The following is a 16,666-nucleotide window of genomic DNA, read 5'->3' as shown; positions in this document are numbered from 1 at the left end:
TCTCCCAGCATGGACATGTTTCTCTTTAATGTGCATAAAAAAGCCCTTGACGGTTTGACTATTTACATACAATTGTTTGAAACAGATATTTACAAAGGCCATTTTTAATTGAGTTTCTTAGCCTGTGTGCCAATCCATCATCATCCCATTTCTTCATCCATAAGCAACTTCAACTAAAATGCAAGAATCTTCTGAATTACTCAGTATCTACTGGGCTCTTGAAAACAGATTACGTTTTAGTGTCCAAGCAAGAGGGCAGTTTGACCTCGATAAGAGTATGTTTTAGAAAACCTTTGTGTTCCTCCCAACAGTGTGGAAAGCCTGGTAGCTTGCACATTACTAGCCAATAAAACAAATCCAGTCATGAAACAAACTTCCATAACTCATTTCGTTTCACAATACAAAGAGCCAGCTTTTTTCCACAGCAAATAATGCTGTTTATACAAACAGCTACCTATCCTTACTGCACCCAAATGAAGAAGTACTATCAGAAGTTTGATTTGCCATTGCAAAAGCTGAATATTTGGATAGCTGTAGAATATCACAACCTTTACTTTTCCTTTCTTCCTAAAAATCAAAGAATGAGATCATGGGAACCCATGCATAAGTCTCTTGAAAATATCTATAATGAAATACTTAGTTGAATTTTAAAGAAATAAGTACTTGCTTGTGGCGTCATAGTTTGAAAAGAGCTCAGGCATGCAGCCTTCATCCTCCTAGAGAGCCACAGCCAGACTTCCCAATGAAATAAGGCATGCAGCAGTTCATAAAAATAATGGGGAGAGGAATAAAGATGCTGAGCTCAAGGGAACAGTTAGGCTTTTAAAAATTATTCCAAATAAAGCAGAGCTCTCCTACCTCCAAGAAGAAAGGGAGAGGCTGTTTGTTTTTAAAAGAAAAATGCTAAAAATATCTTCAATTACATTTATCTCAAAAAATGCTGGAGAGAACATATCACAAGTCCTCTTCAAATGAATGCACAGAAATAAAAGAGCAATTAGACCATATCTGTATGATGAATATTTAAGACACTAAAATATCTTTGAGAATTAGGACAGTGGAATACTTGGATCCCAACACAAGACGATATTAAGACCAGGAATGCAGAAAAAAATCCATCTTGAACCATTTGAATACCATGCCACTTCCTTATAGCATCCAGACATCTACCTTAATTATTTAAGAAACTTCTCATGCTATTTTTTTTGTTCAGGTGTTATAATTGCAGTGGGAAGGAAAAAGCTGATGATTTGCTGTATAATACTCAAGAAGCCCTTCCTTATTTCACACAAACTCCTCACTTTCCTGCATAAAATGGAATGATGACACTCCAAGTCATTACAGGTGCCAAGCCTTACTCACTGTCATTGCATTCAGAACAAATACATAAAACAAGAGAGTACAAACAACTACATGTTAGAGAAATGTGTAAATACTTGAAAAGGTATATACTAAGCAGACATTCAGATGCAAGTTTTGTGCATTGATTTCTGGGATTTTTTTTAATGTTTATTTTATTTGATCCATCTGTTCTCGGATACTTCAGTCCTTAGTATTAAAATCATTCAATACAATTTCCTTTTCTGTTCTTGTCATCAGCTCTAAAAAGAGTACAAAGTTTTGCAATCATTACGGCAAAAGACGAAGTTTTGATTGCAGCTCAAAAAGAATCCCAGCCTTCTCTTCCTATTCAGATTATGTTACTGTTTCTCCATTCCTACACGAGATGATCTCATGACAGGTATATCATAGCACCTTCTAGTAAGCCTAACACAGAGCAAGTTCTGTTCTCCTAGTGCTCATATCCCCCCTCTGCTTTTGAGTATAGCTGTAAATTATGTTCAGAAACAGAAAGATGAACTCTGTTCCATGTTTGGCATTAAAGGCAGGATTCAGCCTATAGATCTAAAGTGGGGGACTTTGTTCAGATGCCTCCACTCTGGGGCTGGTGCCCAAAATCCCAGTGTTGCCCATGGAAATACGGCTCCACTCAAGTGACTAAAGACAGGCATCTTTACACACACTAAAATCCCACTCCAGAAGTGATGACCTATAGATAACGTAGCTCGGTCACTACTCCTTTCCATAACCTCTCTTTGATTAAGCAATTTGCAGGATAAATTTGTACTGGGCTCTTTATTTATACCACAATCACTTGCAGCAGTTTCTGGTACTTCTCCCTTGTGTGCAGGTATTAACCAATGCATCTGACCCAGCTTATCTGTTTCACATCTACAGCATCTGCCTATTCAGATTTCTTACCATTCTACTTGTGTCTACACATTTAGACTTCACACTTCAGTTTTATGGAAACACCCTCTTAAAAGAAAATTAATTCATCAAATTTGGGGAGCAAAAAAAAGGCAAACAGCAAAATCACAGAAATAGCTGAAAATGATACATTTCATAGAAGTCCACTAAATTGCATTCTGCATTCTGAGTTTGGACCAAGTGGAATGTGATAAGCATATATGCCATGTATGGTGGAATTTGTGACAGCCCTCTAGGATACACTTGGTAGTAAAAAATAAAACAGTTAGGAAATTGGTTCCAATACCACATGGTTAACAAAAAAGAAATGTGAGAAATGATTACTGCTGTCTTTTCTCATTACTCATGTAGAGATATCCCTATTTATCAGCAAGGGAAAGGAAAAATATATAATGACATTTTCATGGGAAGGGGAAAAAATACAAGCCCTATTTGATTCTTAACTGTTTGGCCAAGTTTAGAGTTACAAAATGTGTTTATATTAAGAACCTGAGGTTTGTTTGAATGTTTACTTTACAAAAGTTCTGAGTTGAGAAGCTTGCAGAGTGAACTGCATGATACTGTCAGTGTAAATTACAGGTTTTGTTTGCCACAGCCCTGTGCAATGAGCAGCTGGCCACGAGCCAAATAAAAGGGCATAATTTAAAACACTCAATCAGTTATATTCTTAGATATTTTGTTTAGTGTTTAATAAGCTCTCCAGGGACGGAGAAATTACTAAAGCACATTGTCCTGACATGAGCTAAAGCGGTCCTCTCTTGTTACCACATTTCTGAGAATTTGACATTAATGTAGTAGATGAATCTAAGTGCATATATATACACATACAGGCTCATATTTTTGTACATACATATATTGAGATACATTTTATTTTACAGATTTGCACATCTGATGTTCTTTATTGCTTTCCACCTTTCAACTGAATCATCCATACCCAGTGACATTTCAGTACCCACTCATACATGCACTCACCTCCTCTCTCTGCAAGATTTCTTGTTTCATGTATGAAGAGAGGACACAATCTAATGCATCACACAAAAAGCACCATGAATGGAGATCGAAGGCTGTTCAGGAACTGTTCTTTAGTTTACTTTGCATTATGGAAAAAGAAAGCCTCAATTAATATAAAAGCAGGGTAACTCCAAAACTAAAGGTACGTCAAAAAAGTTGTTTCTTTTATTGATAAAGAGATTATGACACTACAACCAGGAATTTCTAAGTCCAAAAGTTTAGGAAATTCTGCTGAGCCTTTAGATGCAAAATAAAGGCACTGAAATGGTTGACACTTGTTTCTGAGGATTCAGCAGCATGTGTGAAAAAGAAGGGAAAAATATTATTTTGAATTCAAATGTATTTCTGATTAGAAATCTGTCGTGGTTTAGGAAGACAGGTACCTGCCAGGTAAAAAAAAGCTGGAGTTTCCTTTGGAATGGAGAGTGTAAACCCACCCCCCCCTCCTTTTTTTTTTTTTTTCCAATTATAAATTTACAATCAGAGGCTCTTAGGCAAAGATTTGGGAAATAGGAATAGCAGTCCTTTACTAGTATGTATTACAAAGCAAACAAACACAAAAAAACCCCCACCAAACAACTACAGCATTAATAACAAACGAAAACAGTACCAAGAACCTTGAGGGCTTTGTTTCACAAAACCCAGGGCAGTTTGGTTTCGCTGTCCCTGCAGGATCCTCAGAGCACCAAGCTGAAACAGTGGAAAAGTCCCGGGCTGGTAGCTGGGATGGCAGGGTGTCCCGGCAGGCATGGGCAGGATGTCCCGGCAGCGCAGGGGGTGCAGGGTCACACTGTAGCAAGAGGAGCAGCGCCGAAGAAGCCGAAGGCGAGGCAGTGCCCGGACCAGCTCCCGCGGGTGGCCGGGAAAACTCCGGATTCAGGCCGACCCAGTGATAGTAGATTTCCCAGGACTGGATCCCTTTGGCCACAGTGAAACTCTTCCAGCCAGCAACAGCCATTCTCTCTCTCCCCGAACGCCGGAAAAAGAAGAGCCCGCAGTCGCCTCAAGCTCTGTCTTTTACCTGCATTATCTCCCCCTTCCACCTTTGTCCACCTCCTTGTTTCGGTTAAGTACTCTCAAGCATCCAACACTTGGTCTCCTTGGTAACTTGTGGGGAAAAAAGTTTTTAGAGAAAGAAGGAACAAACCTAACCCCCAACATTATCAAAATGAGACATTATTATAGAAAAAATTATTCTGTCCATGCTTACCCTACAGTTTGCCTCCTACACTTCTGTTAAGTATTCTATGCCAAAAGTCCTGATAATATCCTAGAACAAGTGTCCTAACATGCTTTACAAATCTTTTTATTCTCTGCTTCCAAGTCACTATAAAATAGCAACGGCTGTTGTTGGTGCCCTTAATACACATAAATCAATATGAAAAAATTAAGGTATTTTGAATTCCTGGAAGGAAGCAAAGAGAAAGGAGTTTGTAATGTCTATTCCCAGACAGGGAGAAATCAATCAGAAATGTAAAATTCCTGTCCTGGTGACCATAATCTCAAGTGCATTTAGGTTTCAATTACTGTCATCTATTTACATTGTTGAAATGTTTATTTCATTAGTATACAGGTAAGATATTTTTGCACGCTTTTATTTCTCCACACTAATAAGCTAACATCCTAGGAGTTTACATCTTTTAAAAACATACAAACATTCTGCTTAAAAGGAAATGGTATAAAACAACATCAGAAGACATTCTAGACTTTAAAGCCCAAATATTTACATAGGATGTCAACTGTAATCATGTTGCATCCTCCTCTTAGAATATTTACAAACTTCAAATTATAATTTGCAATAAACACCCAAAGCATTAGATTTGTTGTCTCTTTAGTTTATTCAGAGAGCTCTCCAGAGTATGCAATTCCTAATCATCTCTAGGCAAAATTTCAGCATGGAAAACAATCTACAGCAGCATCAGCACTCAGACAGGATGGGGAAGTAAACAAGAATACTGATCCCCAAGACCCATAGAAGAAATTCATCCCAGTACAGTAAACCAACACGGCTTATATTTGAGACTGAAAAAACCAACTCCAATGACAATGGATAAAAGGATTTAAAGAATTTTCAAGAAGTTCAAATCTACTGCTATTAGAAGCTGCAGCTGAGAGAACATCTCACCTTCTCAGCATTAGAAAAAGCAGACTGAACCCCACCATGATATCCAAATCCAACTCAATTTGCAGCTATACTCAAAACAGTTCATACCCACTGCTGTGCACCAGCACAGGTCACACATGCAAAAGTCAGAGCTACACATCTGCACAAAGATTTTTTCAAATATCCAAAGTTATACTTTAAGAAGCTAATAGCTCGGTAAAAACAAGAGTGACTTTTTACAGGGCAACTAATTCCCAGTACTCTGCCTAAGAACAGAATCCTAAAGTTCAGCTATCTAGAGAAGGATTTATCATTTTATTAGGAAAAGACAAAATATTGGTGGATCTTATCTAAAGATAGGTGGCATAAAAGCACAGGTTTCAACCTTCAGTCAGGGAGGGACAACAGCAGCGGCTTTCTCTCCTCCAGCATTCACTATATGGTGATTGAAGTAAAATAGAGCAGTAGAACTTCTGTTCAACTCAAGAAAAGGGAAGGGGAAAAGGACGAATTCAGTGCTAGGATTTCACAAATAGCTACATATGCACGTGTGCTCCATACCCAGCAAACAGCCCATACATGTCCCTTTGAAATCTGCCCTTCTACTGGATGGCTGCCACTCATGGCACACAGACAGGCAACAACCCTGATGCTTTAAAAAGCTGTGCAAACCACTTGGGAGTTTCCCACACCATAAAGATGTCACACCTTGAGACTACAGTCGCATGGTGGTGGAGTACAACAACATAAGAGCCATGCACTGATTCCCTTCTGACACCCGACAGTGGGCCACAGTTTGTATGTTTCAGCCAATGTACTGGAGCAAAAAGCTCTTCCTCTAACATGACAAGTCCTCACAGCGTTTTATGCTGGTGTGATGGCCAGTCCAAGGAAATACTCCAATCAGCTGAAGTGTTTATGATACAAAATGTAGTTCTCTCTTTAACCATTAGTTGCTCAGAAACCAAAACATGACCAGAGCAGCAGAAGGACCAAATCTGTTTAAATGCACTCTTCAAACTGATGCATAATTAGGCCTCATAGAAAGGATAAATGTCCTTGTCCCTTCTGACCTACACTGCTGTAGTCTGCACATTTGCAGGATTCTGCTTGCATGGAAGTGATTCCACCAAAGTCAATAAACTAAAAAGCCAACAATCAAACAAAATAACCCAAACAAATTACAGAGCAATTGAATGCATTTGCATGTAAGTAAAATAAGACATACAGAAGTTATCAAATAGAAAATGTTTAATAATTTTTCTAAAACTTCTTTTAAAATGTCTCCTCTTTCTTCCCAAACAAGCAGTACATTAATAATTTTTGTTGCACAGGTTCCTCTCTCCACATAGAATTTTTTTCTTCTTTTTTAACTCCAAAGATTTCTATGAATTTCAGAAGCATTTTCCTGGCTTTTCGCTAACATGGGTAACAACCAGAATAACATAAATAGGTTTCCTTTTGAAACATTTGTTTTAATTAATTTTGCTGACAGTATTTGTGATGTAATTTACTCTGGTAGAGATACTAGCTCAGATTTCTCAAGTTTTCAGACTGTTACTTGTTAACACAATACTAATTATGGAGGCTGTTTTCATTGTTTTGATTTTCTTTTTTTAAAAAGCTAGAGCTGGCTTATAATCTATTTTTAGAAGTTTAACACAGCATACTTTTAAATAAGATTGGTAAGGCATCTGCCCATCAGTCCCCAGAATAAGCCACAATTGTTAGCAAAATGAAATCAACTTACCAGTATTTATAATCTCACATAAGACTTGGCATCTCAAAATTAAACTTCTAGACCATAAAATCCCAGAGCCAGAAGAGGTCAGAAAGAAGAGTGAACAAAATTAAAACGTCATTTAGTCAATTTTCCTTTTCCATGCAAGGACTAAGATCCCCATGGAGTAAGGGCCATAACAAGACCAATCAGTTGCCAAGTTACAGTTCTCCAAGGGCCTCACCACTCTTCAGAAAAGAGGCCACATTTCTGAAGGCAAATGTGGTGGGAGACATTCTCCCAGGGTTTTGATAAATTATTTTTCAATAGAAAGAAAACAGACTGATTTCCTCCTAAGCATTTTCGAGAATATATTCTTTGGATTGTAGAGTTTTCAGCTTCAGGCCAAAGAGCATTCTTAAACAGACATTTTACATGTCATCAGAAACTCTACAAGACTAGGTTTGACCTTGACCTTCCCAACAACACTCTCCCTTGAAATGAATTATTCAACTCAGGGCACAAAACAAACTGAGGACACAGAAAGAACTACCCACATTCTCTCCACATCACATACAGTTTGAGATTCTGCATTTTGCTTACAATTGTGCACAGATGTATGCGTGGGTAGAAGCCCTTTTTAAAAAAGTCAGCAGGTTACCTCAGCATGTACTGCATACTGGAAACACTATTTTACATGATGCCTGTTTCCAGGACAGCTATTCTATTCATTAAGCAGTATATCTTATATTGCATTAAGACATAAACATTCTAGCTAACTCAATATGGTAAAAAAAAAAAAGAAAAAAAAAGAAAAAAAAATAGAAGGCACAAAACTGAATATTAAAATAAAGGTTTTCAATTCTTCCTGTTTTAAAATGAGAATATGAATGAAGGTTGGTTTGTCTATTTGCATCCAGATTTCCCCCTCTATTCCTTGGTTGAAGCTCTGAACCTCTCCTATCACCTTCCACTCCATCCAGAGCAGAGAAATTATGAAGGCACTGTAAGATGAAGGCCACGCATAGAAAACCTGAATAGGAGCATACATTTTTGTCTTTAAATAAATCAGTCCCCCAGAAGTTAAGTGTACCAATTATGTGGCTAACGTTAGGGCAACAAATTTTTCCTTGCCTTCCTATTGCCATATGCCTGTCATTTTTTTCCTACATTTTCCACTCACTGTTTCAAACATATGTTGCCACTTATATGCCAAGAAAGGAATCTCTGAATTACCCCCTTCAAGTAGGATGGAATGGCAGACTGAATGGAGCCAGAGAGAGCACCATTAGCAGTTGTTCACACTTCTGTTTTCTCTTAACTTCCTCTTCTCCAAAGTTTATTCCTCCTATGCAAGGGGTCTAGAACTATAAAGCTAGCTATGACTCATGCTGCAAAATATATAGCTGCAGCCATGTACCGGAGAAGCAATTTTTTACCTTTTTTCTTTTTTTTAAAGGCCACCTTAAATAAACCTTTTCTCCTTTCAGTTTCCAGACGGAAGATTCCTTTGTGAATTGCTTATCCAAGCATCAACACTGGTGATCCAACATTCTTGTAAACTTACTGCTCAGTTGACCAGTGGTTTGCAGTCTCTCTCCCTGCAACTCCTGCTTCCCAGGGTCAGCTTGGGCACACGCTTCACAGTTCCAGAGTAGTGCACCTCAAAAAACATCCATAACACTACACATGCCCTTGTTTTCGTTGTCAGGAGAAGACAATGAAAAGCTAAAATAATGCAGATAATTCTTCAGGAAGGTAGGCAGAAAAAAAAGGGTAAAAGATGAATGGAGGGGGAGAAAATGGATGCTATCCGCTAAAAGAGAAGTGAGCAGTTACCTTGGTACCATTAAACAGAAGTAATTAGTCCATCAAGAGATAAATTTTTAAAATAGGTTTAAAATAACCAAGCATTTCCAAAAGAGTCACTCAGTGATAAACAGCACAAAAGCAGGTATGTTGACCAGCTTTAAGAGAAGTTTCACAGAATAAAAAGTGTTAATAAACAAAACTGAATTTAAAAAAACCCTTCATTTTCTTCTCTGGTGCTCTTGCACTGACTATCAGCACCACAATCACTACGTAACAATACTTAATCTTATCTTTTCCTGGTTTTGTTTTTCATTTCTTTAGTTCATTGATTTCCGGTTTTTGGATCATTTTTTTCTCATTTGGTTAGGGTTTTTGGTTGTTGATTTGTTTTTTTATGTGAGGACATGCAGATAGAGCTTTCCAAAGGAAAAAAAGGGAACCATACATTCAAGGTCAGAAAATTACCTAAACTGCATAATCAGAGACTAAAGAATTACCTTTTACCTCCATTTAAATTATCAAGAGCATAATGAAACCAACAGAGATACACAGCCTGAAACCTGGTATTTTCTAACTTTTGCAAAACCACTGGTAATTACTTAAAGACATGGGTTATGCTAAGAATGGGAACTATCCAGCACATCTTACTTTTGTTTAGTTTTGTTATTGAGTGACTCTTCTTGGACATGCTGGGTTATTTTTACCTGGTTTTTAAACTTAAGTTTCATCCCAGGGTCTGATGTTTGTTACTTCCAAGGTGTCCTATAAAACTGACTGCAATTCATGTAGAATTAAGCTTTTCCTTACATTTCTGAGTAGTATTCAGGACAATTCAGAGAAGCCAAAAAGCTGAAAGGTCATGCAGCAAGATCCACTGTCAAAAAGAGAAATCCTACAGGCTGATGCTTCCCTACCAAAACCTGGAGGGTGTTTGTGGTGATGTTTTCCTCAACACATCAGTCATATGTATATTTAGCTCTCCAAATTAACTAGTAATCCTTTGCCCCAATGTCTGCTCCACCACTGGTATAAATATCACTGGGAGACCGAGACAGAAAGATGCCTACATGAATAACTATCGGAGAGAAAATGTCACACAGGCTCATCCCCCCACCCAACCTTCCCCTCTCAACTTTTCTAAACAGAACTGCTAATAAGTAAAAGGAAAGCAAGTTAGCAGGATGCTAAACACCTCCTACTGCCCATCCAATGGATAACAGCTGAAACCTGCATTCATCAAATATTTGCATATTAGCTTTACTAAGTCTACTGAGCGCTCATCCACACTGTCCTGGGTACGCATTTTCATAAAAAAGTAAAGAATTACACTGTCTGCTGTACCTGGACAAATATACAAGGAAGTTTTAAATTGTGCTGTACATGCCTTGCTTTTCATTTGAGGATTTCAGTACTACACACACTTCTGTCCCAGTGGTCCTTGAAGGATCAAGGAGAGTATTTTGAGGTTAACACTTCCAAAATCAGTATCATGTTCCAAGATTTTTATGGGAGCACTGTCCATCTGAAATGGACGTCGTGAAGAACCGGGGGAATTATTCTGTGACATGACCAAATCAAATTTTTTATTTCTAAGGATATGTTGGGACAGGCACAGTAACAAAAAGGAACCTGCCAACAAGTTCCCACTCTTCAACAAATATACCTCAAAAGCAAAGTCAATATTGATGGATTACACATACTGGAGCCTAATTTAGTCTGGGAGCAGCACAAGAGGGAAGAGAGGAACAAAACCCATGGCCTCGGGTTCAGTCACCATTTTCCTTGAAAAACACCTTCCAGTCTAAAAGGTACACATACCCAAAGGCTGACTAGCAGTTGTAATTCAAAAGTTCGGTGCAATTTTACCCTGAAGCCACATATAAAAACTGCATTAAGACAACACAGGAAATCACATGTAGATCATCATAACATAAAGCTCAGATTTTTTTAATGTGGGAGTTTTGTTTGGTTTTTGTTTTTTTAATGTGGTCTCATTTCCCACAGAGTAAGGACTTACCTGTTTATTTAATTTATTTAATGAGGTTTATGAAATCCAGGTTCATTAAAACTAGACTGAGATCACAAAAAATACCATGACAATCAATAAAAGACCAAACTTGGTATCACTTTCATGTAGCTTGAGAATTATAAGCTTGAGAATTATAAGCTTTATATTATACCTTTCACAAAAAAAGGTTTATTAAAAACCAGATCAGTTCTGAACTGGACCAATTAAAATCACCAGACACATATTTTGCACATATGGTCCTTAACAAGTGAATACCCCTAAAAAGTGCTTAAATTAGCTTAGAAAGACAAATTTAATATTCTATAACCAAAAAAAATTTATTTCTGGTATTTTTAAGTGGATCATTTTCCAGTAAATTAAAACCAAGACCGGATGGAAATTGGTCTACCTCCTTTGAATTCATTAACAACAGGAATTACACCACATGACAGCTCAGCAAATCAGTCTGTAAATATATTCATAAAACTCTTCTGGTTCTTTCTGTTTGTTTCAATACAGTTAAATGCATTTACAGAGAGATGATGAACTCATTAAACCAAGTTAAAATCTTATTGTCTTTAGCTACACCCTTCCCAAGTGAATCCTATCCTCAGGCTCTTATTTCACCTCATAGCTGTTGACAGGATGGTTAAGAAACAGTTAATTCTGTAAGATTATGTCTTCCATATGCAACTACCATTCAGCATCCCACCCTAAGGGTACAATCAACCAATAAAGGCTTTGTTCTGATTATGTAATGCATGTATTTGATATCCCACTTGAGAACTCTGTTGGATGTAAAGACAGCTATAGCCTCGTGACTTTGCAAGTAAGATGATGTAATAGTTCTTTGGAAGTAACAGAACATCTGACCATGCTCAGAGTGAGCCACAGCATTCAGAAGCCCAAGCACTTTTCAGTTTGAACCACTCAGCTGCTCGAGAGCTGTGTCCCCCTTCTTGGTTTGCTTGCTCTGTAGCACTTACAAACTTGCTGACACCAAGAACAGAATCACAATTTTCTTCTAAATTAGTCACACAAAAAACCACACAGAACAACCCAGCTCAACTTCATTTGAATTTACAGGTTCTCAAAAAAATTGAATAAAATTCTCTCCCAAACTGAACCCGTGAACAAGAAGAAAAAATGGGGGTTTTTTCTAAGCAACTTTAAAAAAAAGCATATGCCCAAAAGGCAGCAGCCAAAAGAACACCTAAGAGATCTGTGTAATTCCTAAGAGAGAAATTATACGTGGAATTCCAGCTTGTACCAATACATCCATTGCTTAAGAGTTATGAAGGTGTTTAACTTAGGATTTGCATTCAAATGTTGCACATGAACACATTCCCAGTACATTCATTGTTCATCCAAGTAGAAACAGCCTATAAATGTCATGAAACCATGTACACAAACATATACTTTGAAAGGACTGTCACCTGATCGGGGTTTAGATATAGCAGCTTTCATAGCTCAGGTCAATGAAGAAGTGGTTTTTAAAAGAGAAGAAAAGTTTAGTGAAAGTAAAATATTCAAATATTCACCAGAAAAATGACACAACAAAACAATAAGGTTCTATTATCAGCTGAGTAAAATCACTGTCACTTAAGAAACTACTATGAATAGTGAGAGAGATAGAACAATGTCAGAGTCAGAAGAATGAAGACAGATAAATAAATCAAACCCAAAGCTCTACTAGAAAACAAAGTGAACATTTTTCTTCATTATGAGAGACATTCTCTGTCCTCGATGCCATGCAATTGACAGTAACAAGTTGGCCCTATTTGAAACACAAGATTTCTAAGATACTCCATGCAGAAATGCAACACCCAGGCATCCTCCTTTCTAAACTCAGATGAATGAAAAAGTGAAAAGCACACATTTGTGATTATGTGCCGATTACTTCCGATTCTGGACCTCTTCCCTTTCCCACTGACCTCCCTCAGGGAACAAAAGTGCAATCAATGAGCCTCCCTGCATTCCAGTACAAATGCTAAAAATACCTCTAACCATTCCCACCCAGTCACTCCATTGGACATTGGCATCTTAACATGGCCCTCCCTCCCCCTTCCAATAATCCACTAATGGATTTTCTTCTTCTGACATGACAAACTGGAACCTCACCTGACCAACGTTAGCCACTTTGATTGGTTTTGGCTCCTAGATGCACACAAAAAACAGAGAGAGTCACAGAACAGCACAGGAAGAGAAGAGAAAAAACTTAATAGCTGGTGCAGTAGTTAAAGAAACAAACAAACTCCACTAGGTGATTTGGTCTCTCTATTATACTGCACTTAGGAAATTATTGTACTTGCAAAAGGATTCACAAATTTGATTCCCCATTTCTTTTTGTATTTCTTATGTTAATGCTATTCCCTGACGCCTGTGGGAGTTCACTACCAAAAATGGGCAGCTTTGTTGCTTTTGGTAAGTATCTAAAATAGAGAAAATGCTTCCAAAAAAGCCCAATATCGAAGCAAAAGTAATGAGTCCAAGTTTGACTAAATGACCCAAACTCTATGACATCAATTCACGTGGAACACAGACCAGGATATCATTTAAAGCTAAGGTATCACAACCAGCTCTCAGTCACTAATTCTAAATATTAACTAACTGAAAGAAGTCAAAATCCATTGGAACTATTGCTCGTGGAAGTTCAGACACACCCAGAACTCCTTTGTGTAAAACTGCATAAACTTTTCAGAGTGATTCCCAACAGATCTGGAGGCACTTCAGAATTCCCCCCGACTCAGACCCTGCTCTCCACAAGCAAAGCCACTGACAAGGGTTTCCAGAAGCCCCTGAGCTATGTGTGTTTCTGATCCAGGGATACCTATGCCTACCACAAGTGCTCCAAGAACTGCAACCATCCGTCACACTGACTGCTGAGAAAAATATACTTAGCAACATTTCTGGGCATGACTTGCTTTGATTTACACACACACAGATAGCTAAAAGTTAAGGCTCCACTTAGGTTCCCAAGCCCCAAGGTCAAAGCAATTTTATAGCTCTCAAAGTGTTTATTCTTGTCAAGCTCTGTATAACCTTATGTCACTCTGGACATCTTAGGCTTCTAGCAAAATAACTCCTCCTATTTTGGTGGTGTTGGATTCATGTATGCTCCTCTTTACTCAGCAGCAATACCAAGGACTGATATGTTTTATGTGATAATAGCCTCTGCCCATGTACTAGGGAAATTTGAAATAAAAACATTAAAATCAGAAAAATAGAGTAAAACAGAAAAGAACTAACAAACTTCATGTGTCCCAAACTTGAATCAAACTAAGAGGTCATGCACAACTGGATCTGGATTGAACCAGTATAACATACATTAGGAATTCAAAAATATACTTGTTCTTTTGCAGCTTTCTAGTTCTAGGCCTCTGTTTATTCCAAATGGAATCGAGACGTTTCTGTATTATTTTAAAAGTTAAACACAAAAAGGCTGCATAAGTACTATCATAAGTACTGCATTACAATAACTAGAACCACTTTTTTCCTCTGTCCTTGCTACTGGCTAGAGTTATGCACAAATATTTACCTATAAATATAGTTCTGTATTTATTGGAGTGGAGGCAGAGGGGTAAATAACCCGAAGATCTACAAATTTACAGTGTTTAAATCTTTGTTCTGTAGAGTCACCAAAAAGTACTGAAGTCCATGTTTTTTCGTTGAATCCATTTAAGAAATTAGCTTATCTTTTCGTGAGTAATAGTACAGTATGCTTACAAGATAAATTATTAGCAATTATCAAATGTACTATGAGATTTCATAGCAGAAGATGCCACTACAGATTTCACTTACATGAAATTGTAACACTACATGAAAGAACCCAATACATTGCTCTCTTTAATCAATTCTACATCATTCATCCTGACCACAGACTTCATAAGTGCAATTTGTATGGACTGTAACTATCTTTCATCTTATTAACATTAATCTTTGTATTAGAAGCTCCTGAGTTAACTGGCCAGAGCAAACAGAAGCCAGAAATTATGCTCTGTCAAAATGCTTTCAATCAAGTTACCCAGGGGAAACAATGTTAAAAGGTACAGAAGCTTCATCCTCACAACTAAAAATTGGTAACTGAACAAAACAGGTTAAAAACAAAAGTCCCAACAACTAAAAAAACTCCACAAAATAAAGCAGACTGTAAAGCAGTGGGAAAGGCTGCAGGGAAGCCTGTTGAAAGATCATAGGATTTTAGGGACTAAAGGAAAATTTTGTCTTTCCTTCCCATGCTGGATGAGAATTTCCTTAAACCACTTTTTTTGTGCTTTAGTTCAGTTTTCAAGCATGAAGCAAGTTGTAGGCTATTCAAGCTTTTTGTTCATCTCCTAAAAGACTTTCTTAGTAATAGTCCATCCTGTTGACAATAACAACCGGAGACATGAGATCAATAAAAGTGTTCCCAGATAATGACACAACTTCAATATTGCCGAGTTGAAAGTAATAGTTCTTAAGGCTGATACGTCTCATGCCAGCTGCTGTAAAAAGGCCAAATTAATACCCTTTTGTATTTGGTCCCCTTCCTCACTCCAGGGTTTTGTAAAATTTTTGTTGCAGACTCTGGAGCTATGGAGTGTCTGAGTCTGCTAAATACATTTCCCCAAGCCCAAGAGACTCCTCGAACAGTACCTGCTGTGGGCAAGACTAACACAAAGAGTTACATGTGACTACACCCTAGGAGGTCAAGAAATTCTGTAAATGCTTTTCCAGACCAGGGAACTGAACCACACAACTAAGTCACATTTCTAAACTATGAATCCATCAGATATCTCAGCAATTCTGAACCCCAAAGGGATCAAAGTTTTATGAGCTACATTACATCCCTAGGAATCCACAATCTAAACCAGCTTGGATAGGATACATTCGCCTCTGCGTTATTTCAACACATATTCCTAGAACAGGTACCAAAATCACCAATAACTTGAAGCATTGTGCTTTAAACAGGAACTAACGTATAGCTACTGAAATTACAGAGAATAAGAAAAGCCTTTTTGAATGTATTTCTTACCAGGAATCCTAAGGGGGGGGGAATGGATGGATTTATCAAGGCAGAAAACATGTCTATTATTACACAGATTTTGTAACATAGATGCAGCATCTAGAGATCCAAAGAAGGGCCTCTGGGCCCGAGAGCATGTTTGTGTTTTACTCTGCTCAGCCCAACAAAAAAATACATTCTCTCCTTGCAAATTCTGCCTTCCCTAGCAACCATACTCATTCTACAGCCTTACTCCCTTTCAAAAAGCTCTTTAACAGCACTGTTTTCACTGGGTTAATTGGTAGGAGGCAAGAGAAGCCTGTTCAACAGTATTACAACAATGACATGTAGGCTTCATGATACATTTTAATTCTGGATTCTCCCTACTTAACCACCAAAAAAAGAAAAAAACCATGATAGCTTTGTACTCCACTTTGCATAAAATCAGTGGCACCAATGACCCTTCTTCCAGTTCTGATGCTGCACTCAAGCCCACATTCACCTAAGCGTGTGCTGACAGGCTTGTGCTTCCAAAGTAGCAAATGGCCTCAGGAGACTCCTGTAAACCTGTAACCGGCAAGAAATGCACTGAATGGCAAATCCCTTCTACTGTGGGCTGGGCTTTGCTCTCCAAGACACTGGTGGAAAGGCATCACACAGCAACAAGTGCAGGAACAACAGATGTGAAGGGAAAAGAGTAAGGGAAGAGATGCTGCATGACATAGAGGAGTTGAGAAAGCCTGCAATAATTTGATC

General features: G+C 38.0%; 2 protein-coding genes across 6 annotated transcripts in view; one reads left to right on the top strand and one right to left on the bottom strand.

The window, feature by feature from the left end:
- Positions 1–16,666, bottom strand: part of CMSS1 (cms1 ribosomal small subunit homolog) — a 221,130-nt gene that overhangs the window by 160,948 nt on the left and 43,516 nt on the right. The gene's annotated exons all lie outside the window — the stretch shown is intronic.
- Positions 1–16,666, top strand: part of FILIP1L (filamin A interacting protein 1 like) — an 84,234-nt gene that overhangs the window by 42,605 nt on the left and 24,963 nt on the right. The window lies entirely within an intron of this gene.

The sequence above is a fragment of the Chamaea fasciata genome, unplaced genomic scaffold (genome assembly GCF_029207755.1).
Source record: "Chamaea fasciata isolate MVZ Bird 193981 ecotype frontalis unplaced genomic scaffold, bChaFas1.0.hap1 SCAF_2, whole genome shotgun sequence".
Taxonomy (NCBI): Eukaryota; Metazoa; Chordata; class Aves; order Passeriformes; family Sylviidae; genus Chamaea; species Chamaea fasciata.
This window is presented reverse-complemented; position numbering and strand designations above follow the sequence as displayed.